Raw genomic sequence first — 24,231 nt, 5'->3', positions numbered from 1 at the left:
AACGAGAGATTCAGCGTAACTTTGAGAGAGCATCAAATATGTCTGCGCCGCCTTGGGGCTCGGCTGCAATTTTAATTTCCGTCTTTGCTCCCAGTCAACATTTAAACCTCCATCACATTAACTGACAGTTGTGTACCAGTCTCAATCTCCTAAATAACCCATTCATTTCTGTCTGCACGTATCCTCGTGGGTGTAGTCTCCTTCATACTATGGCAAGTCTCTGCTGCAAAAAAAAAAGAAGAAAAAAAAGGAGCTGTGCTCTGCTGCAACCTTGTGGATCACTTTTTCATTTCCTTCCTAATTTTCCCCACCAGGAGCTACCCTTCTCACAAGGAAACCAATTCCTACATTATTGCCTGCTAATATTCATGTAATGACTTGTAACCGGCTGGGAAGCGGATACAGACTTGCATTATCCAGTAGTCCGGCCAAGCTTCAAAGATGGATTTTCTGTAGCGAGGGACCACTTCCTGTCATAAACCTTGCATGTGAAATTCATGCATGAGCCCAAACCCCTTTGTCACAAACTGTTAAGGGAGCTGGGTATGAAAAGGTCAGCACTCTTGTCCCCTGACACAGACCTCTATCCTTCTGGTTCCACCGGCGTTTGCGTCCTCCGATCGATTAGCTGTGTTGCATCCATCTCCTCGGTGCAAAGCATCAGTGGGGGAGAAGGCCTCTAACATTGTGCATAGCGATGGCAGTTTTGAAACATGGCCTGTGACCAACACAATTACACGACAGGCAGGAGCGATGTAAACGCTTTGCAAGATTCTCTGAGATTATGAGCAGAGAAAGTGTGAAAGATGGACTGGTTTTTCTGACTGTTCTCCGAGCAGTGGGTGAGAGAAACAAAGACTGAAAGACGGAGGCAGGAAAATGGCTGTGCTGAAATATAACTGCCTGCCTTGTTATTGTTGTTGAGAGTCACTGAGTGGTCATAATTTCTGCAGGAAGGAGATGCCGGCTAATCGTTGACCTTGTTCAATAACTGGAGCTCTGTTGAGGACTGCACACAGAGGTAATCACTGCCAAAGCCTGAACTCAGCCTCTAGGTTAGAACAAGGATTTATGAAGGTTGTTAATATGTGGATGTTTCATTTCATGGTTTTTTGCAAATCGTAAAACTGTGTCTAATGATTGTTATTGGTGATATTTTGTTGTACAATTTTGTGAACCAAAGCCAAGTTATTCCATTTATAACCAAATAAAACAGAGAGAAATAAACAATCACATTTTGACTCAACTGGAACCATAGGAAGCTAGGAAGTACACATCACACGTGTGTTATGTAACTTATAAATGTTTAAATAAAGAACAGAAAACACTCCGTGTAGACTGATCTCACAATAAATCCTGCCAAGCTTTTGTTGAAGCTGTTCCTGAAAGTGTTGGTCGACTCTTCAAAGGAGGATGTAGTTGTAGTTTGTGATGCTGTTGAACAGTGCTGAATCATACTGAACGGGCTTTCCAATCATTGCTTGGTGTGAATTTGCTCATCAAAATATTTGGAACACTTCAATTCAACAGTGCATCCTACAAAATCCCAATTTAATTGAATCAACACCCCATTAAAACCTCTTGAGCTTTAGGGTTCGCTGCAGGATGTTGCATTAGCTTCAGATATATTTAGATACTACACATGCGCTTAACTTTAAATGCCCTTGGTGCCGTAGATAATTCATGCATAAAAAAGACTCTCTGAATACCGACACATGTAATAACTTGGAAGTCAATGCATATATGCAGAAAAACTGACAGACAGTTGATGATGAGAAAAAAACCCTGCGTTCACCAAGCCCTACATTCCTCCCACAGTTACTAGGAAACAAGAGGTGCACCGGAGCTATGCTGAGGCTGTGGAGGTGCAGTAAGGAGGCAGACCAGCATAAACTGGGTAGTGCAATCTTGAGAATTGAGGCTTTGGGGTTAAATGCCTTATAAATGGTGGAGGCTGTACACACCAAATATGTGTCATCAGTTGTGTTGGCATGACACCTGTGCGCATGCTGCACTCGTCATAAATCACATAGGCTCACACTGACATGATCTCCTGCCCTCCTAATTTTGTCATATGAAGCTCTACAGACAGTGTGTGCAGTGTGTCCTCTTGTCCCCTAAAGCACATCAGCATTCAAATTCACGCTGATAAACAATGCATAAACCTCATTCTGCATGCAGGCAGTATAAGGTGGCAATTTATCAAGTGCTTGATTTTTTGCAGGTGTTTAAAAACAACACGACCTTACAATTCTGCTTCTGTCGGGGAAGGGCCATGTGCATGTGTATGTATAATTCATGTGTATTTGCTTGCCTTTAGTTTGTTTTTGTGTAGGCAGCTCTCGAGCAAGATGGTTGTGTTGCTTCAGCTGTATTATTTCCCACTCTGCAGAGGGGTGGGTGTGGCAGCGTCGCTTTTTTTGCCGGTTCCCTTTGCTTTGGCAGATGTGTTGTTGTTTGGCCAGGAAGAGGCGTACTATTCGTCCGTTGCTGCAGCTTTCTCTCCTTCCTCGCTCTTCATCTTGGCGCGTCAGGTTGCCAAGTGCCATCACGGTGGAATCTCAGCTCCACCTTCTAGGTGGCAGCAGTGGTGTTGTAGTGACTGGTGCTGAGCTGCAGCGAGAAGCTTCAGGGTTTGGCAGGTGGACTTAAAAAGCCCAGCCCCTTCCCTCCCTCTGCCAAACAGCTGTTCTGTAGATGGAGGAGCATACACAGATGGGTGGCTGCCTGACATTCAGACCTGCATGATATTTGTTCATTGAGCTTAATATGGCAAAGAGAAAGGATTCTGAGACAATAGGCACCAGGTTGCAGGCATGTTGAAGACCTGCGTTCTCCCAAAGAATTCATGTTGTTTTGCACTTGTTTGTTTGTTGTTGCTTTGTTACTATTTGTGGTTATTTTTGGGGCTTGAATAATAAGTGATGTTGTTACTTGAGCAAAAGAAAAGTTATCAGTTGATTCTAAAATTCATACACAACCAGCTACATTTATCATAAAAAAAAAAAAGTTAATCTCAGGATCAGAGAAAACATTTTTTTATGCTAATTGTATATATTTTTTTCATCCCAGAGGGGAAATTCTGGTTCGCATTCTGTTATTGAGAGATATGCTTTTCACACACAAACAACCCCACAGTGGACAAACACAATCTGTGGAAATGCATTCATGGAGAGATGTCAGATTGTGGTGGCAGCCCACAAGATGCGCCCCCTGAGCTGGTGGGGGTTCGGTGCCTTGCTCAAGGGCACCTCTCCAGCTACCAGACCGACTTCCATATTTTGTTGCACATTGGGACATAAGCCGGCGACCATCAGTTTCCAAACCCAAGTCTGTACGAACTGAGCTACTGTTTCCCCTTGTATCTTGTTCAGTTGATTTTTATATTGTCCCAGATGCTAGCTCTGTGGTCCTCTCGCAGGCTAGCTATGCTAGTCAGACAAGAGTTACTGCATACAGCAGAGGCTTTCCTTTTCCTTTTTTTTTTTTTTAAATCCCACCAGTAAGGTTGGTAAAAAAGTAGGATTTATGAGAGTGTCATTAAATCAGAGTTATGGGTGACGGAGTCAAAATATTAATGATACTTTTTTCACTATGAGATTAATACCTTGCCATTATATGATAAAGTTAGAGATATTCAGACATTAGTAGACATCAGCTCCCTTTACCAACATTGCTTTCTCTTTTCTGCAGCACTCGCAGCTGTCACTGACACTCACCCAGAAACAAAGCTTCCAATATTCACAGTTGTTAATAAATCATGTGCTGGGGGGGGTTACATTATTTTTTGCAGTTTGATGATGACTTTCAGTTTCTCAGGTGTGAAAATGCCAGAAAAAGGTTATTGAATGCTCTGTGGACTTGCAGTTATTGCTTTGTGTCTTCCCCAGTGTTGTCACTGAAAATGTGCAACAGCTTACTTTTTGTCCTTCTCACCCTCTGTGACGTGAACGTTGAGAGCAGTGATGGAGGGGAGAGATAGTAATGTGAGTAGATGTTGGCACAAATGTATACATGCGTTTCTGTATATATTGCTCTCATTAAATAAACCAAAAACAACAGTTCATACATTGCAGATACTGGCATGCAAACACATCTGCTTTTGTAACGTTTTAAAGAGAATAGACCCCTTAGGAGACATTACAAGTCTCCTGAGGGTTCCAGAACAAATTAACAATTTTGTTGTAGCTCGCTGGGTTATTATTGACTGTCCCGTTGTTTGTCAGAGCATAATGCAAAGGCAATCGATGTTGAGCACGCTGATGAAACGCCGAGGACACAAAGTTGTTGCTCCTTTGTAGTTCTGCATCTCCAATAGGCATGTGCGCTCTGACAAAAGCGAGAGACGGAGAGGAAGTTTATTTGAAGTTGATCCTTCCCGCATTAACAGTCTGTTCTGGTTTGTGTGTCAGCACGTTCACCACAAACGCTTGTTGTACAGCATACAGATGGGCTTCTGTAAGAGAGAGGCCTCACATTATGCAGGAGCACAAACAGCTTTCAGTGTGCATTTTTCATCTTCATACTGCCGAGACTCTGTCAACATCTAACCCGCACAACGCAGGGGAGCATTGAGTGCTGTGTTGCTTATTTTAATTGGTTAATTGCTAGCTGTGAAAAAACAAATCAGCAGTTTTAATAAAGCACATTTTTTAAGGAGAAAAAAAGCAGATGAATTTGTCAATGGTTGGAGCTTTTTGTATTTACTCATGCTTAGACTTCAATGACAGGAAAGTTTAAATCATTTGTGTTAGGCACTGAAAATGTTAATGAACGAAGCCTGAGTCAGCCATCTGTTACTGCAGGGGAACTTCGCAGATTTCATCGGCAGCAGCCGCCATGCTGGAAATGCTGTCTCACCCTAACTTCCAGTCAAACTAACGACAGGCTGCCAGCTGGAGCTGAGGCATGTTTACATCGTGCCTACCTGTCAATCAAGCCAGCTACCCGCCTTAATATGGATAACATGTATCATTCATAAAAACAAAAACGTGGCACGATAATGTATACAATAATGCTTGCATTAAATGTTTATATACAATAATGTATATAAACATTTAATGCTTGCAGCTTCTCATGTGTTATCTGTTGCTTCGTCTCTATTAAAACTTTTTAAAAAATCTAAAATACCATTGTATTTCATGAGATCAAATAGCACATCCTCGCATTCTGTCCGCTGTAACCAATGACTTACTTTATTGAACCATATCTTGTTTTTGCCGATCACTTAACCCTTTAAGTCCTGTTAAGTTTGTATATCCTCTTTATCCCTGTGGAATTGAGTTGAAACTTTTCGTTTCTTGTTGTGCGTGTGCTCCCCGACGTACAATTGTGCGACTGTTTTTGTGTGTCTCTCCTTCTTCGACTGATAATGATAGCCGGCTGTGTGTGTGTGTGTGTGTGTGTGTGTGTGTGTGTGTGTGTGTGTGTGTGTGTGAATGATTCATGGCTGAATACTAATGAGACAAGCTGCAGCTGCCTTGATGAAGCCAAGCTGTGCCCTTTAGGTGTCACTCAGCCCTCAGGGGTGTTGGTCACCTGAACATCTCACGCTCATGGCTACCAACTACTCCAAAGTTTTGTGTCTTAATTTCCTTCCCTTTCAGAGCTTTAACTTTCCAACATTGTTATTTTAACTTATGACAACAATAAGTTCAGCCAGTTTAAGATCGATGAATCCTTTCTTTAGAGGCTCTACAATAGATGAGAGTTGTTGTTAAGGTAGCTGAAGAAGATGTTACAGAAGGTCAGAGGGAGAAAGAATATGAGCATCATGCAGCAGAGGACGGCTAGAGAGCTGTCTGATAACAAGAGGGATCAGCGTTGGCCTTCAAGGTTTGCCTCATCGCTGTCTTCCCCTCCTCATCTCTTCCCTCGCTCTCCCTCCGTTCTTTTCTTGTTTCGTCTTCACGCTTGAATATACCTGATGCTGCCTGGGCATAGCATGAGTCCGTATTGATTTCTTTGCCTCCGCTCTGTAGGTAGGTGTTTGACGCAGGAGTTCAGGGACACAGGGAGCTTTGTTGTGGCTGGTTGTTCCTTTTGCACGTCCTCATTCTGTACAAGCCGATCCATGCCTCACAAAAAGACTCGATCCATCTCTGCATGGCCCGCACCTGACGGGACGTCCTCTGAGCGCCTTACTGGTGTCACCACACAGGAGAGAGAGAGAGAGAGAGAGAGAGAGAGAGAGAGAGAGAGAGAGAGAGAGAGAGAGCAGGGTGCACTAAAGTTTTACCATAGCCTCTTAGTGGTGAAGAAAAGTTCCAAGTGATTGATTTCAGGGCGCTTTGGAAATCCATGTATATTAAACAGTTAGCTGAAAATCCCACAGTGGACTAATAGAGTTTAAAATGGCTGTCGATGCAGTTGCTTGATTTGAGAATGGAGCCAATAGTCACTATACTGTGTTATTTACTGCTTCAAGCTAGTAGAAGTCATCACTGTGCATTCAGAGCTGCAGGATGTACAGTAGGCTTTAACAAACGTGTATATTATTATAGTCTTTTAAAGTAAGGAAGTCATTGTGAAATCTTGAAAGTTTCAGTTCATATTTCACACTTAATGTCACATTAGTTTAAATGATTATTTATTTTCATTTTCAAAGATAATGAAAAAATAAGGATAAATGAGTTTACCTTTTGAAGTTGTAATTCATCTGTAAATTGTGTCGACAGAAGATGGCAATTGTTGTTGTTGAGTTTTTATTGCCAGCTAAATATAACTGTCCATCGTTCGCTCTGTTTCACCTCACTTCCCTTCTGTTTTAAATCCAGAACAATCCAGAAAAATAGATTTGATGGCGACACCTTCATTGAATGAATAGAGCTGTCTCTAAGAGTTCATGGGTCTGGAATGATAACACACTTCCGGCTGCATATTTGTCCTCGAGCTGCCTGATTCTCTCTTTGCACCTGTGTCTCATGATGTCTGTTTTTTTCACCATCATTACACCAATCATCACATTGTACGTCCTTCTCTGACATATAATGACTTTAATTGAACTGTAGCTTAAAAAAAGACATTTTTCTGACAGATTGGAGTTGAGAGAGGCATTTAGAACAATTGCGCTGATAATCCCCTTTTTGCTCTCAAATATATGAATAGGTGTTAGCGGGGCTGTTTGTCTATGTGACTTTGTGTTTGCACATTATCCACGGGATTAAGAGGCTAATTGTCTGTCTCTCTCGAGATTTGACAGCTGACTTTTGCCGTAGCCATTTTGTGCATAATCATCAGCAGAGACGCAGATGCTTCAGCGCTCCATCTTTCTCTTTTATCGCCTGACACGGGCTCGTGGAAATCAAACTCACTACGTGCTACATCTCATGTCTCATCATGACACACACACACACGTGCCATAAATCTGGCACGCCGCTCACTTTACTTCAGTCACATGATCTGAAGATTTTTAATCACTCCCACTGCAGCATCTTTCCGCTTTTTATATTAACCCTGAGCCTGCAGGAAAGAAGCTTCAGGGTTAAATTACAGCAACATCACTCTGCATTATCGACCTACAGCCTCTATTATTATATCACAGACAAGGACATGCCGTTGCTATTACGAGGACATATTGAGGAGAACTGTCTGTGCTTCTCCGTGCCTCTATTTTGTGCGTGTAAGAGGTAATTAAGTCTGAAAATGGCTTTTCAGTGTTTCACTTTTCATTTCAACTCTTATCTCTTCTCATTTTTACCAAGCCTGCTCACATCAAGTGAAGGAAAACACCAAGTGAAGTTTTTTGTCAAGCATTTCTGATTTGTAAAGAATGTGCAGCTGAAACAGAAGAGTTTCTTTTTCAACACACGTCTTTCACGTTTTGGATGTTATGTTTTCGCATCCTGTCATTATCAGTCCTTTTCCTAAACACCCGTCACAATCAGTGTCTGCACTCTTGAAAGCTGCAGGCCAGCTGCATACAGACACGACACTGCACCCTTCACATTGATTCCAAACTCTGCTTTTCTGGTGGCTTTTTACCCACAAGAGGCAAAGTGATCCTTGATTTCTCAAGAACATTTCCTCTCACCACAGAGAGAGGTGAATATAGATTTTTACTGTCTGGGGTTTTAAGGCTATAAATCTTCTCCTCCTGGCAATTTTGTCAGTCTAGTGCCCAGTGTCTGGTCTGTGCTGCTTCCTGCCCAAGGACTTTACAGAAGACAACACTTAGGTCATGCTGTCTGCTCTATTCCCCTGGCCTTTTACTAGATATTAGCAGGAAGCTTTAGAAAGCAAGTCTTGATATCCTTCAGTGTTTACCTTCCTCAGGTAAAAACGTAGAGCTGAATTGTCCGTAGAGGTCTCCTTCTCTCAAAGAGAAAACATAATGAAGCGGTTTAATTTGAAGAAAAATAAATTTAAAAAAATCAATCTTTCTCTTAAGCCTCTGGTGGGCTGAGAGTTTTCTTTTTGTCGTGCTCAGCTTGTTTTTATGTTACATAAATTCTTCTTTGTTGGTTTTCTGTTGCCAAAGAAGAAGAAGAACAGTCAATAACTGTACCTTGGCTTTTGCACAGGTGTTTTAGATTTAGAGGATGAGGGAATGATGTATTTAAAACAGACGTCTTGTAAAGTGAAGGGAGACTGAATCTTTGTTTCTGGTCTAATATGAAGTATACATGTAGTCTGACGTGCGGCGTACGATGTCAGTCAAGTAACCTGATGCACGCCATGCTGCTACTTTTGTGTTGTTGGATGCAAAACCGACAATGCTCGGTCTCTTGTTTCCAAAGTCTGATGTCAGTATCAGTCATCAGACAACTGACCACTGTGCGTGCGGAGTCTGTGTGTCCACGTAAAAATGTATCGGCTAACAGGCGAAGCTGCTTCACTTACAGACACACCGGCATGACGCTCGACTACAGATTTGATGTGAGTGTATTATTAGCAGCACCTCTTCCTGCCGCTCCTTAAAGCTGCAGCCACATAAACAGGGCCATTAACGGCCAAAATAGGCCACTGATTATTACATTTCAGAGGCTACAACTGTAGCTCGCATGGTGAAGTGCTGTGTCTGAGTCACAGGCAACCTAAGATGGTGAGCTTTGTGAAAATTGATTCTACAATCAGAAGACTGGCTATGTGGACTAAAGATAAACCTGGAACATCATTAGAAATGGTTGACGACATTGAAGGAACTGCTCGCCTCAAGTTTTGTGTTTTATGTAAAGTTTATAAAAAAAAAAACGAACTCCACTTGTTCTCTTTACACTTTTCTTCCCTCAGCTCTGTGTGCGTGTTAGTTCCTGTCAGGCGGCTGATACTTTTCCTTACCTCTACAGATTCCACTGACATAAATCTGAACTTGAATCAGTCATAATGACGTTTATTCAGGTGGTTTCCTGTCTACGAATGTTGTCCGCACACGGCTGGAATATATGCCTGCGTGAAACAGCTACCGTTAACCTGAGCCTCTCTCTGATGTCGCACAAACAGCGGACGATTGCAGTGCACATCTTCCTAGGGGTGGAGCGGCTCTGAGCGAGCAATTCTGGTAACACCTCGAGCCTCGAGCGCTGTCTCTGCAATCACGCTCCCATTGAGGGCAGCCTTTCATCTCGGGCCCTTTCACAGAAAACCTTTCAGACGCAGAAAGAGAACGATGGAAAGAGCGAGATCAAGGAAGAGAGAGAAAAAGGAAAGAAGAGGGAAGTGCTTCTGCAGCCCCGAGCGCTCGTCTCCAATCCTGAGCGTGAATAAGCGTGCTGCTGGTGAAGAGCGCAGATGTTGAAAGAATGTATAGTAGTGTGTGTGTGTGTGTGTGTAAAGAAGAAAACAAGGGTAGGAGATGCTGTTAGTGGAGCTCTCTCATTGTGTGTGTTCACTGTGTAATATGTTGGCCACCGTATTGAGGCCTCTGCTATACTTTACCTTCACTTTCTCTTATAAACACAATCATTCATAATCACTGAGGCGTGATGTAACTTCTTAGGGAGAATAGTGTTGGACAGTTCCAGTACTGTGGAGAACGGTGTATTACAGAAGTCAGTTGGCTGTGGTGGTTCCTCTGTGCTGAGCTGAGGAGGTTATTACAGGTGGACTGGATGGATACGGGGCGTCTACTAGCGATGCAGGGGGAGGGGATATATGGTGAGGACTACCAGGTGTACATTTCTGATGGGACGGCACTCAGCCAGGTGTTGGTGCTGGGGCAAAGAGATCCTGCTGCAAAAGGTAAGCCGGTATCCATTCTGCTTGAGATTCCCCGCCAATCACTTTTTTTTGGAAAAAGATACCGTTTCAAAAATCCTGCACTGTCGCAGAAGTATCGATCTGCGCCAAGCTTCACACAGCCTGCAGGTTTGAACTGCAACAGTGATGTGGAAAACAAGGTTTTCTTGGGGGGGGGGTTTTTTTAACGTAAATGCCAAAAACTTTCATCTGTCTTTGTTCCCCATGATCAGGTTTGTTAGCTTTTGATTTGTGAAGCATTTATCTAAAACAAACAACTGGCATGCTTTGTTGCCTCTCATACATCATTTAGTCCTACTTTGTCTGCCAAGCGAGCCTGAGAGAACATTTCACACAGTAGTGTGAAAGTGTTTTTTTTTTTTTTTGTGCTTTGGGATTCTCTTTGCTCCTGTATTCATACTCCTCTCTGTCTCTGTCACTCTGTGTGTGTGTGAATTATCTGTCTTGCATGTGCAATGGGGCTCATTTAATGTCCTGGAGAATCCTTTTTAGACTTTAGTGAAGTCGGACGGAGGGGATGCATGTGGAAATCTATGCTGTGATTGATCATTGAAAAAGGACTGAGGAAAAGATGTTCAACTTCCTGTTTTCCTCCCTTCCCTTTTAAAGCCACTGTCTGCTATCCTCTCTTTCAAAGGCCAGGATTGTACAGGCAGGGAGGCTAATTAGTCTCCTCCAGCCCATTCAAAATGTTCAAAAGACTTTGAAGTGAATGAGAACTGGCGAGAGAGTCAGAATCTGGTAGGAAAATGAGAAGGCAGTGATTCTTTCTCCTTCCAATATCATGATATAAATGTGAAACTGTGAAAAGTTCAGAGAAATGAATCTCCCTCTGCAAACGACCTCATGATTGGGCCTGATGTCATACTTTTCCAATATGACCCGGTGTAATTTAGTTTTATCCACAGTGATTCCACCTAGCAAACATTTGCCAGAGTTTTAACACCATTCTCTGCATTCACAAGGAAACACCATGGTAATGACTTCCACCTCTGCCGCGAGACAATCAAACTGTTAATTAGATCTGGCGCTATAGCACCCTCAATCAGGAGGAATTCTCAGCAGATACTGTATAAGCTGTGATGCTGTGGTGTGTGTGTGTGTGTGTGTGTGTGTGTGTGTGTGTGTGTGTGTGTGTGTGTGTGTGTGTGTGTGTGTGTGTGTGTGTGTGTGTGTGTGTGTGTGTGTGTGTGTGTGTGTGTGTGTGTATGCACATGTGTTTGTGTGAAAGTCCTGATTATGTTGAAAGAAAGTGATTATGACAATTGGTAATCATGATTAACAGCTACCAGCAGAATTGTGTCCTCTCTTTAGCAGCAGATAACAAACTCAGATCATTTAAAAGTTTTGTTACAGTGCTGTTGAAATAAGGGAAGTCATATTTTAAAGTTAAATCAGCAATCTGGTAACCCTGTCAGCGAACGTTAGAAAACAGCTGTTATGTTACTTTAGCATTCAACAACTTCCAAGCTAATATCACCGCTTGAAAGCTCGTGACATAAACAAAATTGTGTGTTCTTTGTAAAACGGCATCGTGAGAAGGCTAACCGCTCAGGCTAGCTTTTCTGATTCAGTTGTGCTTAAGTTATCAGCTGTTATGCTAGTTTAACTTAATATGGCCAAGTGAGCCTATAGATGTGTGTTTTCAGTTGCTGATCAGTCCAGATGCAATTGAAATTGCTGTTCGAGTCATCAGATTCCATGCATTTACAGTATATATCTTTCCTGAATTTGAGCTACCTCCTTGTGATGTTTTAGTGGAATTCATCTGAAAATGATGGTTGTTCAATAATATGAAGATGGATAAAGTATCTCTCATAAAGCTGACTCACGTTGCCGCCTTTTGAATAAAACTGCAGTCATAATACATAAAAGCATTATTATCCAAAAATGTAGTGCTAGTATTTATTTTAAAAAGATTTCTCCGCCTCGATTCTCAGTCAGTTGTCCTCACAGTGTTTGACTGAGAAATGCCCTTTTGCTCGGAAAACAAAAAGAAGCTGGGCAGAGTGAAATGAAAGAGTGATATTTTCCTGCCTGTGACAGCCGAGAGAGAAAGATTGGAAGACGGTGGGATGGATGGAAGGCGTGTGCATGATCGAGATAAGCGACAGATACATGGGGAGCCAGGCAGAAGTCCTCTCCCACACACTGGGATCCCAGAGATACCTCCCACAGAAACGGTGAAGCACACTGTTGTTGCACTGTCACGCAAGGACAAATGAAGGACACAGGGGAAGGGAGGGAGAGGGAAAGAGAGAGTGGGGGGAGAGAAGGGGGATGGAAAATAGAATGCAAACTGAAAGAGAGAAAGAAAAGATCAGGGGTCTCGTTTATTGAACATGTAGAAGAATCCCCACTAAAAGTGCATGTGTGGGAAAAATGATCCAAATTTCTAAAAATGTGCAAACACACCTGTACAGAATATTCTCTTTACAAATCATAATCTACCTGGTGTTTTTTTTTTTTTTAAAGCCCCTCATGCCCACATTCAACCATAAATTGTCAATGCAGGCATCTCATGAATACAAACAAGCCTGCAGATCAAAGGTTTCCAGCTGTGACACAGTGACGATCACAAGTCAGACAACGACAGTCAACTTTCTGACCCAGAAAATGAGATGATGGAGGTTAGAAAGCACATCAGAGAATGATAATACATTGCTTCTGCATTCATACAGTCCTCCTGAAAGTGCCAAAACATGCTCACATCAGTCAGCAGTCTCCCTCATCATGAGATGCTTATTAATCAGAAGTCTGAGCAGTTAGCAACAGCTTTTAATTGTTCACGGGGTTCTATTGTGGCTAACTGTGTGTACTATGATTGATTATGAAGATCATGATTGAGTAAGAGATGCACAGATTTGATTTCCACATTTACACTATAATTATGTGCAGTTGGTAAAGAGTGAGGCTGAGTACTGAGAAGGCAAAACGACTAACAGCATAATCTTTATTGAGAACTAAGCCATGGCTACACACAAACGTCTGCTGAAAACAGAATTGCTCTTCATTTGTGTTGTCAAAAAAGCTCGCCCTCGCATTTGTCGTGCACACACAATTGCAAAACAACACTATTAAGAACGTTTACGGTGTGACTTCTTCAGAGGCGTAGAGTTGAACAGACTGGCGTTTGTGTGAACTTTTGTGGAGGCGAAGCTCCTCCTCATTTAATTAGGACTTTTCAGTAAGTGACAGTTTCCCAGCAAGTTTTAACAAAACATTAGCGGGAAGTGTTAAAGGATATCGTTGACGTTTCAGCTGTGCTTATCGGAGTGCACAGTTTAGACTTGTGAACGTTGTCCCATGTCTGATACTGTTGAGCTAAGCCTTACAAGCTGTATTTAAGATGTCCTTACAAGGCCACCATACAGATGACACCCTGCTCTTTCTGCTCCTCGTCTTTTTCCTTGTGAATTGTGTCTAGTTTGACTGCCACAACACAACAGGCAGTAAAACCATGGTCTACTTTTCCCCTGTAGAGGTACTGACAGGAGACGCTGCATAGATGGCACCCTTGAATTTGCTGCCTCCTGCCGACCTTGTCTAGGGGGTGGGCGGCTCTAAATGTAAATGGTAAAGGACTGAGATATCCCCATCACCACCACTCACTGTCCTTCAGTCGCACCGAGTGAATCTGGGTCAGACCTTGCGTGACGGACAGCCTGCCATTATCACCACTCAGACACACAAAGGAGGAAGGGCCACGAGCTGGAAAGTGCGAGGGGGCTGGAAAGGAGAGGGAGAGGACAGAGTGCTTTCCTCTTGTTTTGCCCCCTGGCAGGGCAACAGGATTAGACGTCCAGCCCCATGGGTGTCCCGTCCTGCATCCCTTTGACACCTTAACACTCACACATCCCTTACAGTAGAGGACTAAGAGCAGACATGCACATAAGATCAAGCACTGAGCCAGGGGAGTCAGTATGTTGATGTGTTTCATCTTTTGGTTTGGGGGTTGGGTTGTTGGAACCAGGATTAGTACATATATAGGATCTCATTTGTCCAATTTTCAGTCAAATGGCCTTGGCTTTTAGTGATTCTGCCGTTTACAACACAGGCTTTCATCGTGGTAATGTTAAAATGACAAGGGCAGGCACCCCTACTCTTGCTAGACTGTCAACAGATGACAGATTGAATCTCATCTTGCCTTCATATCATCTTTTTATCCCCCATCTTTTGTATCATTTTGCCTTTATGTCGACAAGTTTTGTCTTTTGAACCCTTCTCCCTCTATTACCCATATCCCCCATTTCCCTCGCTCAGTCATTATTACCACTCGGCACACTCTGCATGCTCCCTCATTTGTTCTGCCAGTGACACTGTTGTGCAGTCAGGTGGAAGAGACAAACAAAGCAAATGTCGAGGCTTTTCTCGTGACCTGAAGGAATGGGAGATGATTACACCTGCTTGTATGTTCCAGGTGAAAACACGCGCTCTTGCGCAGGGACGTCCACACTCCCGAGGACGCTCTCATCACATGCGCGAATCTCTTAGGTGTCGGCTCCTCTGCAGCAACCCGGGAATCAGATCTCCGGTTTGATATTCAGTCAGGTGAACGAGCCTCTCAAGTTTCAGCTCAGTCCCGTGGAGACCAATGGGGGTTTTATGGAGACAGATGACGAATCTCTGCAGCAGAAGAGAGGATTAACCAGGATAGATAGCAGCATTTGATTGGAGTCCATTAAATCTCACTCCCTGAAGGTCTCGATGACCAAAGGATGATGAACACTGAGAGCCTCTAGAGATGTGCTCGCTTTAAGTGTCGTGATCGCAGTAAGTTATGAAAACATGACCTTTATGCAACCTTCCAGTTTAATGGGATTCAGTGTAAGAGAGTCAGGATTTCTGGCGCTCTCAGTCTGTTTCAAACTGACAGAACTTCCTAGATTCTGCTCTCAAGTTCAATAGTTCATTTTTTTATCAGAATTTTTTTTTATTCAATCACAATCTTTTGTTTGTTTTTTTGTCAGCGTGGATCAGTAACACAAGATATGCTATGCGTAACCATTTATATCAGCTCCTCTTTTAAACTGCACAGTCTCGATGGGTGGTTCGGCTTAATGAGTGCAGAACGATGACGAGGCTCAGACTGAAAGTAGGGCTGCTCAGGTAAAGGCTGGGAGTTCCTCTTGGATCAGTCAGGCTTAAAGTAATAATAACTCCACACTCCTCCGCAGACAGAGGCCAGGATTACTTGTTCTGTACCAACCTGTTAACAGGGGCGTTTGCTCTAACGTTTAGGGATGACAGCCTGGTGGCCTTCAGCTTTTATATCTTATGAAATAATTTTGTTCACTGTCACAACACTTGAAGATCAAAGTCATGAGTGCGCATAAAAAATGTATTTTTAGCTGAGACAGCAAAAGCTCAAGATTTCCCCTGAGATGAATCAGATCCCAGAGCCAAAGAATTGTCTTTTACGAAAAAAAAAAACATGTTATCTTTGATACAGAGTGTGTTTGTGTGTGTGTCTGTCCGTCCATGTCAATTCATTTACATTTTTATACATATATAGTAAACTGCAAAAGTAAGGGCGTTTCTGCTTTCCTCCTTCTTCACTCTAAATGTTTAAAACTTTGAAATTGTTTTTTATGTCCTGACAGTAACTAAGATCGTATGTGCTCTGGAAAAGGAACATAGAAAATCTGTCATCTGTAGCAGCTGTGAGCCTGTAAAAACTTCAACCAATGTTGGATGAAGGTTTGTTTTTTATCAACCAATCAAGCCTCTTATTCCCATGCATGCACGAGCCCACACTCAAAGCATGAGCTGAACTCTGCTTGTGGACCGATGGCGCTGCATGTAAGTGAGGGGTGGGACTTTTTAGGGAGCACAGAGGGGGGGCTTGGTGGGTGAAGACGGAGAACAGAGAGGATGCTAATTTCAAAATAAAAGTTTTTGAAAATAACCTATCCTACCTAAAAGTATCAGAGTGTTTGATACAACGATATGATGCTATAATAAGAATGTTTGTATTTCTGTTAATGCTGTGTAGTGTGATGGAATCACAATGTTTACCAAAGAAGAGAGAAGATCATACGTGTGAAAGAAAGTGTTTTAAAGTGTTTATTTTAGCCATTTTCTAGGCTTTTGGTAAAGATACAGAGATAATGGGAAATGAGAAAGAAAAGGGGTGCACCAAGGATTTGTAACCACATTCTAGGCTGTTTGATGTCGATAACCTACAGGTATGAATCTAACACCGCCACAACTGTAATTTGTCAAGAGGACAGCTTTTTGTCACACTTCTTATGGCGACAGTATAGAGCTTATTGATGTTGAAGACAACATGTTGATTAAGGAGGGCAGCTCTATTTCTGGATAAGACAGTTAATCATCTGTATGTCTGCTACATCAATGCTTCGAACCTTTTTTGGTGGATTGGTGTGCCACGTAAAAACAACCTGTGGAACAATGGAGTACTTTGTAACGATTGGGTAGACAATTGCCATCAGTGTAGAGAGCTACAGTATGTAGATAGGAAAAGCCCATAAAAACATTGGTCCACAGGGAAGCCTTAAGTATGATTCACTTCACAGTGGTCACTCATCATAGGGCAAATTAGAGCCACAAATGTAACAATGACCTGAAATGGTATAAAAAACGATGTCACAACTTCTCTCTTTAGCCATCAGAGGGCCCCGTAACAACTACAGAGACGAAATATGATTTGTACAGTGGAAAATGTGTGTGTTTTAGTTTCAGCTTTTTGTTGTCTCAGGGAACAACTGCATTGGAATGTCGATAAACGTTTTGTAAATTCTTAATTGCAAGCGGCACTCTGCTGCAGTGAGGCCGTGCAGGCTCCACTTGCAGCAAGCTACTAGCTCAAGAGACAGACTGTACGCCCACACTCGTGCTTTCTGCACCTGCAGACCTGACCTGCCAGTCCACACGAACACATTCCCCCCAGTACATGTCTGCATGTACAGTAGCTACATCACATTCACTCCCTGAACATTTAACATCTCTTATAAAGGTCCATCTCTGATTTTTCAAAAGTTTTGTACAACTTGTCCCAACACATTCATGATCGAAATCCTATGTGTCTGTTCCCCTTTCAAAAACACAAAGAAGTGTATTTGTTGCCTTAAGAAACTTTTATTAATGACTGTTCAAATCCTCCTATGATGCTTATGCTTTGTTCATTAAGAAATGTGATTGAAGAGCTGGAGATTTTACGACTCATTTAATCATAGATTAGGCTGATGATCACATCATTGTACATATGTTATTTATTTATTTCTTTTTAATCAAACTGACTTATGCTTCGTAGATAAACTAATGTGACATGCAAAGCCAGAAATGAATGATCAATATTAAATTTTATCAGGGGCCCTTCGCCCCCATTTCACCCATTTTGGATATTTCCCTGCTCATTATCTCGCCTTCTCTCTCCCCTCTTGTAAAATCTTGATCCTTTCCTACATTTTTAGATACTGCAGGTCATTACTGCTGCTATTTTAACTCGCTGTTTGATACAGATGTCTCTCTAACCGCAGCCAATTACAGAGCCAATTAGTGGATTCATTAGTGATCCAGTGTCTTTCACTGAACACAGATTATGCGAATCAACATCTGCGCGGACAAAGACTTAACAGAAACTTTACTTCTTGTATTGTAGAACTCGCTTCTGCTGTCTGATTGTCAGAAGAAACCTTGTCTTTTTTTTTTTCTTACAAGGACGCCTGGATTTAGACTGATAAGCTTAGGAAGAACAGTTAAAAAGCTGCTTGCTGGAGCCGGAAAGCCTCTTATATAGGAAGCGCTCGTAATTTGCCATCCTGGAAATATTAATGCTATAATGAAGCAAATCATTGTCAGTGTTGCGGCTAAATCAAGGATGAGTGTGTTGAAGTATGACATTATTACAGATTAGAAGGTGCATTCAGGGCAACATAGAGGAGAAATTACAGACATACAGAATGGAAACATTATAGTGGATTTTAGCTGTTTTATTATCCCAACCCCACCCCCCCTCCCATTCCTGATTGGTTAAAATTCCTGTTGTCATAGCAGCAATTTGATGAAGTGAACCTCTTTCTGGGTGTGATGGCTGCCAAAGAGTAGGGCAGAATGTTAAGATCCAGAGCACCACAAATTAACAGCTGAAAAGAGAGAGTGACGGAGTATAGCCGTGATGGTGATGGAGCCCACAGTGCAGTACTGCGGGGCCAATAGCCGATCGATATGTCACATAGTCCTGTCCAGCCTCCTATTCAAAGAGCCGCCCTACTCCCTTTGGGTCTCCTTCAGACCTGACTGAGTCTCTTTGCTCTCTGCTGCTGAATGCTAATGTGTCCTCTCTGCCTTTGGGCCTCTCCAACAGTCTCTAAAAAGATGCTTAGAATGTCACAGCACACTGGGCTCTTCTTTTCTCCTCTCCTAAACTTAATAATGCTAATTTGGAGGAGACTGTATGTAGTTCTTTTGTGCCCCAAAAAAAGTCTACACAATTGAAAACACATAAATCCATCTTCAGGGTTTTGTGCAGGATTTTTGACGAATAAAGTCAAGATAATTTAAAGTCTCTCAGTAATCTGGAAAAAAAAAAGCTCTCTATTATTTGAGAAAACACAATGACAGCTACATCCTCTTGTCAAGCATCAGGTTTTCAAAGAAAGAGGACTGCCTTCGTCGCTGTCATAGAACTCAGCGGTCATCAGGGGGGATTGATGAAAAGACCTTGAGAGAGCAAATTCTGAAAGCCACTGACGTAGATGTAAATGTAAAGCCCTGTCTATACACTGTATAAGCCTTTCACAATATTTATGAATCATTTTGGTTCGGAAAAAAACTTAAAAAAAACAAGCGTAACAGTGTATTAAGAAATCAATGATGCAGAACTGTGAAATCCTATTTTAAACACACCATTTGCAGTGCAAACTGTCTTTGGTCCTACTGTTATTTTTTGTACCTACTTAGAGGAGCTCTGGTGCATAATCAGCAGCTCATTTGTATTTGCTCCTCCATTTTTACTTTCTATTAGTGCAATATTATTTCAGCGTTTAAGTAAGCCTCCATGCAGTAGAACTTGGGACAACCTATGATAGAAGCATAAAGGGGGTTTGAGAGATACACTGTAGGTAGCCTTAATAACTTTGGATAAAGTATTCTTACCGAGGTTGTGTTAGTTGTGTTGTGCGGATTTAGTTAACTTTTTTCTGCAGAACTTCATGAGTCGTCTGGCAGTCAGTAGGTTTGGTAAAGATCCACGGTTCCTTTTTCGACGACATAAAAGAGGAAGTCAAAGGCTACCCGCCTTCTCATGAACAGATAGATTCTGTTAAAAATGCACCCAGCATCATTTAATGTGCAATGTTTAAATAGGGAGCAAACACATTCTGTTTTTCCAAATTTCCTGACAGCTGTTGTTTGTTTGCCCTGCTGACACTGGTTTATGAGGCTAAGAAATGCTACTAAACACAAACCAAGACCTTTACACCCCTTGGCTTAGTTCAAGAATAAGCAGGAAAAGCAGCGTTGAAAATGTCTTCCTCCGTTTGCTTTGGTTTGTGCCGTCGAAGAAGCCCTCAGCTAAGTGAGAGGAAAAACTGTCTGAAATGTTCCCACTGAGAGCGCAGAATAAACAGACAGCCCTGTGATTCACTTGTTCTCTTACGTTGTAGCATTTCATACAGCTACACTCCCAACATGGCTGTGCTGTCTGTTTCGGATTCCTCATGGACCGATCACATTTAATGTTAATGTAAGTCTGCAGCTCCAACCTCTTCACTGATGGAGAAATTCACCCACACAGCGACAAACAATGACTGACGCACATTTTTTAACGCCCGGCCTGGAATTGTCAGAAATACAAAAGGTTCAAAGAGTTGGTGTCGTCACGGCCGCTCAGCGTGTCTGACTCACTCATACCATGTCTGACTCGGGTCGTTTGTCACAAGGTGCAGTGGCTCAGGCTGTGGGGCTCCTGATCACATAAAACTGAGTTATAGCCCCCCCAATAACATTGGATTACTGCAGTGTGGCCCCGAGTACAGTATAAAACCCCTCTGAGGTGTTGTTGACTGTACTGAGGGAGGAGGACAGAAACAAAACCAACATGCTGTCAGGAATAAAAATAAACAGATTAGAGGACAATTTAGAGGAGACACACAGTCAAGGGTCGGTTAAAAAAAAAAAAGAAGAAAGTGCTGATAGAGGAGCCTGCCTTAAAAAGGTAGCAGGGTGTAAAGGCCAAAGTCAGGGCATTAGTAAAGGTGTTAACTTTGTGTGGGTAGCACATGTGCAAAAAAAATCTCAGCGGAGGTTGTTCAGGGTCACTGATTTTCATTCTTGTGCTCTGCCTCCAGCTGAGGATCAAAGGAGGGCGAAACTCTGAAAACACATCTTGAGCGTCATCTGATTTTGTTCACTGCTTTCGCTCCATGTCAGCTCACCCTGGATCGAGTATTGCTACAGGACCAGACGCCGGGGCGCATATCGGAGGTGCAGCTTTTTGACAGTTGGAGTTTTTCGGGGGTTTTTTTCTTCGAGATGATGCATAAAACAGTTTGCCTTTGTCATTTGTCTCAGAACGGACCACTCTGTCTCATCGACTCACATCCGACTGTGAATGCATCAGAGAGATTACCTAAACGATACTCAAGCGTCCTTAAATGAGGCAATCTAGACAGCCTTGCCTATCTATTACTATTAGTGTCATGATTAGCTTGCAGCCATTTACTCAGCGGACCCATTCATCCTCTCTCCCTCGCCTTTTCCCAACTCTTTTTCCATTTTGTCAGTGTCTGCGTTTTCCAAGACCAGTCTTTATCAGCTCAAAGTTTTCTCCTGGCTTCCTTTTATCTGGTTTTAGAGTTGTCCTGTGTGGCCAAGGCAGGGTATAACAAGACGATTGCTTCCTCCTCATCCACAGCCACTCACAGACATCTCAGCGTTGTCCTTCTTCTCTGTATCTACGAGTGGGACAGACTGTGTCAAAAAGGAGATCTGGCCTGAAAGGTCGCACTTGTTTTTGCTGCGCTGTCAGCCCACTTTCTCTCCTTCTCTCGCACTCCTGCCTGATTGTCTTATCTCCAGATGCACGAGTTGAAGACGCTAGCAGGAGAGGCTGTTGAACCGGAACGCGGCCCCCATTAATTAGGCAGCAGGCTGATTCCCTACATTGCCCAAAGCTTGACGCCATGACACCAATCACCCTCACCCACCACCATCCTGTCCACACTGCCTTCACTCAGGCTGCAATATCTGTATTTCACAACCTGGCGAACCAACATCTGGTAAAGTAGAAACTTATAGCAAGACATTGCAGCAAAGATAATTCTACCTACGTCTATCCCAACAAGGAGTTTCCATTTTTAGTCTGGGAAACATAGCATGCGCTTGGGACAAAATGTACAACAACAAAAAAAGTACCAATTCAGACCCCATTCTTGTATCTCAGGGGGAAGGATTTCAATTGTGTGTGGGCATCTCATGGCATTGCTGGAGCCGAGTCTTCTAAAGCAAGGACGACGATATCGCAAATTGGGGCTTAGCTTGAATGAAAATGTACGTCGAAGGAAATCACTTATACATTACTGTATGCAAGGTCATTCAGTGCATTCATCCTTTCTTATAAAAGCATTGATAAATGGATTTTGAGTGAGTTTTGAACAAATTCAAATGAGTCTCACAGAACAATTACTAAGTAATATTCTAATAGTGTAAATGTTTAGTGATGAAGGACTAACTGTCCAGCTCTATTCTGCTCTGTTGCAGGAGCACAAGTTAGCCTGTGTCTCCTCCATACTCATGCTATAAATATTGTATGGCATCTTTCAGGACAAAAACCCTCTTAAGTCAGGGAGGAAATGTGAAAGGAAACGCTGTCAGAAGATGGAGGGGAAGAAACAATCGAGGAGAGATAGATAAAAATGGAGAGACGGAGGAGTGTGATAAGAGATGCTGTGTGCAGAGGCATGAAGCGGGAGAGAAGCCGGGGACAAAGGGAGGTGGAGGCATGGTGGGAAAGGGCGGAGAGCTGCATAAACATTGGAATGATTGAATGTGATGGAGAGTGGTGGAGACGGAGCCTGCTTTCCAGATGCCTCGTTGTAAAGATAAAGGGAAAGAAGGAGCAACGGGTCCAATCCCGCGAGACGCTACGGGGGAGAAGAAGAGGATGTGGGGAATAGAAGGAGGGGCCAAACACGGGGCAAGCGGAGAACTCCTGACGCCGATCAGGACGTTTAACAGCTGCAAAGAGACGCGCAATTTATCGTACCCTATGTTCCATAACCCATTATTGCTTGCAATGGCGAAACCGTTTATTTGCTGATAGTGCATAATTGCACGTCAGAGGGTGTGACCAGTGGTAACTGAGCTTATAAATCTCTGTTGATTTACGGCAACTACACACACACACGGCGACTCACACAATGTGGATCATTCAGTGCACACAAAAGAAATGGAACGCTGTCCTATCAGCTGGCTGAAGCACTGTTCTCCCTCTCCTGGAACATTAAGTAAACCTGCAGAGATGCTAATGCAATTACAGCACGCCTGCTCTGTACACAAATCAGAATAATTAAAAGGTCAAAGAGGACACAGTAAGCCATTAATATCTCATCTGTATGTATTTGGAGGTGCTAAATTGCTTGGTGGGTAAAGGATACGCTGTTTTGTTGGCTTGTTGTTTACTTGTCCTTGTGAGGCATTAGTGTTCCGTGTTGACTTAACAACAAGCTTCCTGTGTGTCATTTATCCTCATTGTCACCAAAATAGAGTGCGAACACCAAAACACATATCCCACATGCTATATACATGTAGGCTGCCAGTCAGTACCATCTAACAGTGTGTGTGTGTGTGTGTGTGTGTGTGTGAACTCTGTGGGAAGCAAATCTGCTTGTTCAGCAGATGTAGATCCCTATGTGGTCATTGTTAACCTTGCACGGCTCAGCAGGTGTAGGGTAAGATATCTGTGGGTGTCATCTGTTGCTCTTTAGTCTACTGTATTGTGGTTGGGGGGGGGGCAAATATGCCATGCACACACTCTAATAATGAAGTCATTTTGGGGGGGGGGGGGGGGGGGGGGGTTAGTGATAACCACAAGTAGCACTTCACTAGCAAGGACCACACCACAATCATATACGTTTTAGATACAGTATTTAATAATGACACAGATGCATATATGCTCTGGTAATGATTATGATGGAGGAGGATGTTATCAGTTAGCTGGCCTGGAAGGATGAACTGACTGCAGGGCAGAGAAAGAGTCTGAGTGGGGAGGGAAGCATTTCAAGCGTAGTTCTGCCCGAGCTGATCACAGTGCAGACTGTACCTAGAATTAGACAAGCGAGATAGAGGGATGAGGAAGGACGTCGAAGCAGGGAAGGGAGGGGGCATCATCGAAGAACTGAGACAAACGGTGTAGAGTGGGAGTCCTGCTCCCGAACCCAAGTTAATATTAACTCCCTTTAAAGTGTGTTTTCAGCTTTTTTAGGTGCATGCTGGCAGCAGTGAATACACAGTATAATACACAGTAATTCCTCCTGTTTCTAGCTACTGAGCTGTCAGTGGCTCATTCCTTTATCTTTTCCATGAAAAAGAACTTAATTAGTTGACAATGTTTCTACTACACTGTGCTTCATTGTAAACAGAAACACTGTTAAAAATTGCAAAGGCTTTCACTCTTTCATGTCAGAGTTGTGAAATAATAGATATATGAGAAGTACTAAAGTACCACAGAGATGCTTCCGCTCGTAACTGTTTCTCTACAAATGTGAATAAATGTTGCAACATCGTGATTTAATTATTTTTGGTACGATAATTCAAACATGATCATTTGACATTTTTTTACACACACACACACACACACACACACACACACAACTACACACACACACAACTACACACACACACACACACACACACACACACACACACACACACACACACACTCCTGTGCTCATAACAGATCATCTTTGACTGCAGAGCCTCTTTTTTTTGTCACGCTGTCTGACGGCCTCCTTGACCTCTGCCTGCTTTTAATGAAGATCCAGACTAAATCTTACAAGTTAATTAAACATG

General features: G+C 42.7%; 2 protein-coding genes across 11 annotated transcripts in view; one reads left to right on the top strand and one right to left on the bottom strand.

The window, feature by feature from the left end:
• The window catches only part of LOC306837921 (SRC kinase signaling inhibitor 1-like), a 91,257-nt gene that overhangs the window by 9,639 nt on the left and 57,387 nt on the right, over nucleotides 1–24,231 (top strand). The gene's annotated exons all lie outside the window — the stretch shown is intronic.
• The window catches only part of gosr2 (golgi SNAP receptor complex member 2), an 87,884-nt gene that overhangs the window by 43,817 nt on the left and 19,836 nt on the right, over nucleotides 1–24,231 (bottom strand). The window lies entirely within an intron of this gene.

Source organism: Symphodus melops (assembly GCF_947650265.1).
Source record: "Symphodus melops genome assembly, chromosome: 17".
Classification (NCBI taxonomy): domain Eukaryota; kingdom Metazoa; phylum Chordata; class Actinopteri; order Labriformes; family Labridae; genus Symphodus; species Symphodus melops.
The sequence above is the reverse complement of the archived record's forward strand: the minus strand, read 5'-3'. Positions and strand labels throughout refer to the sequence as shown.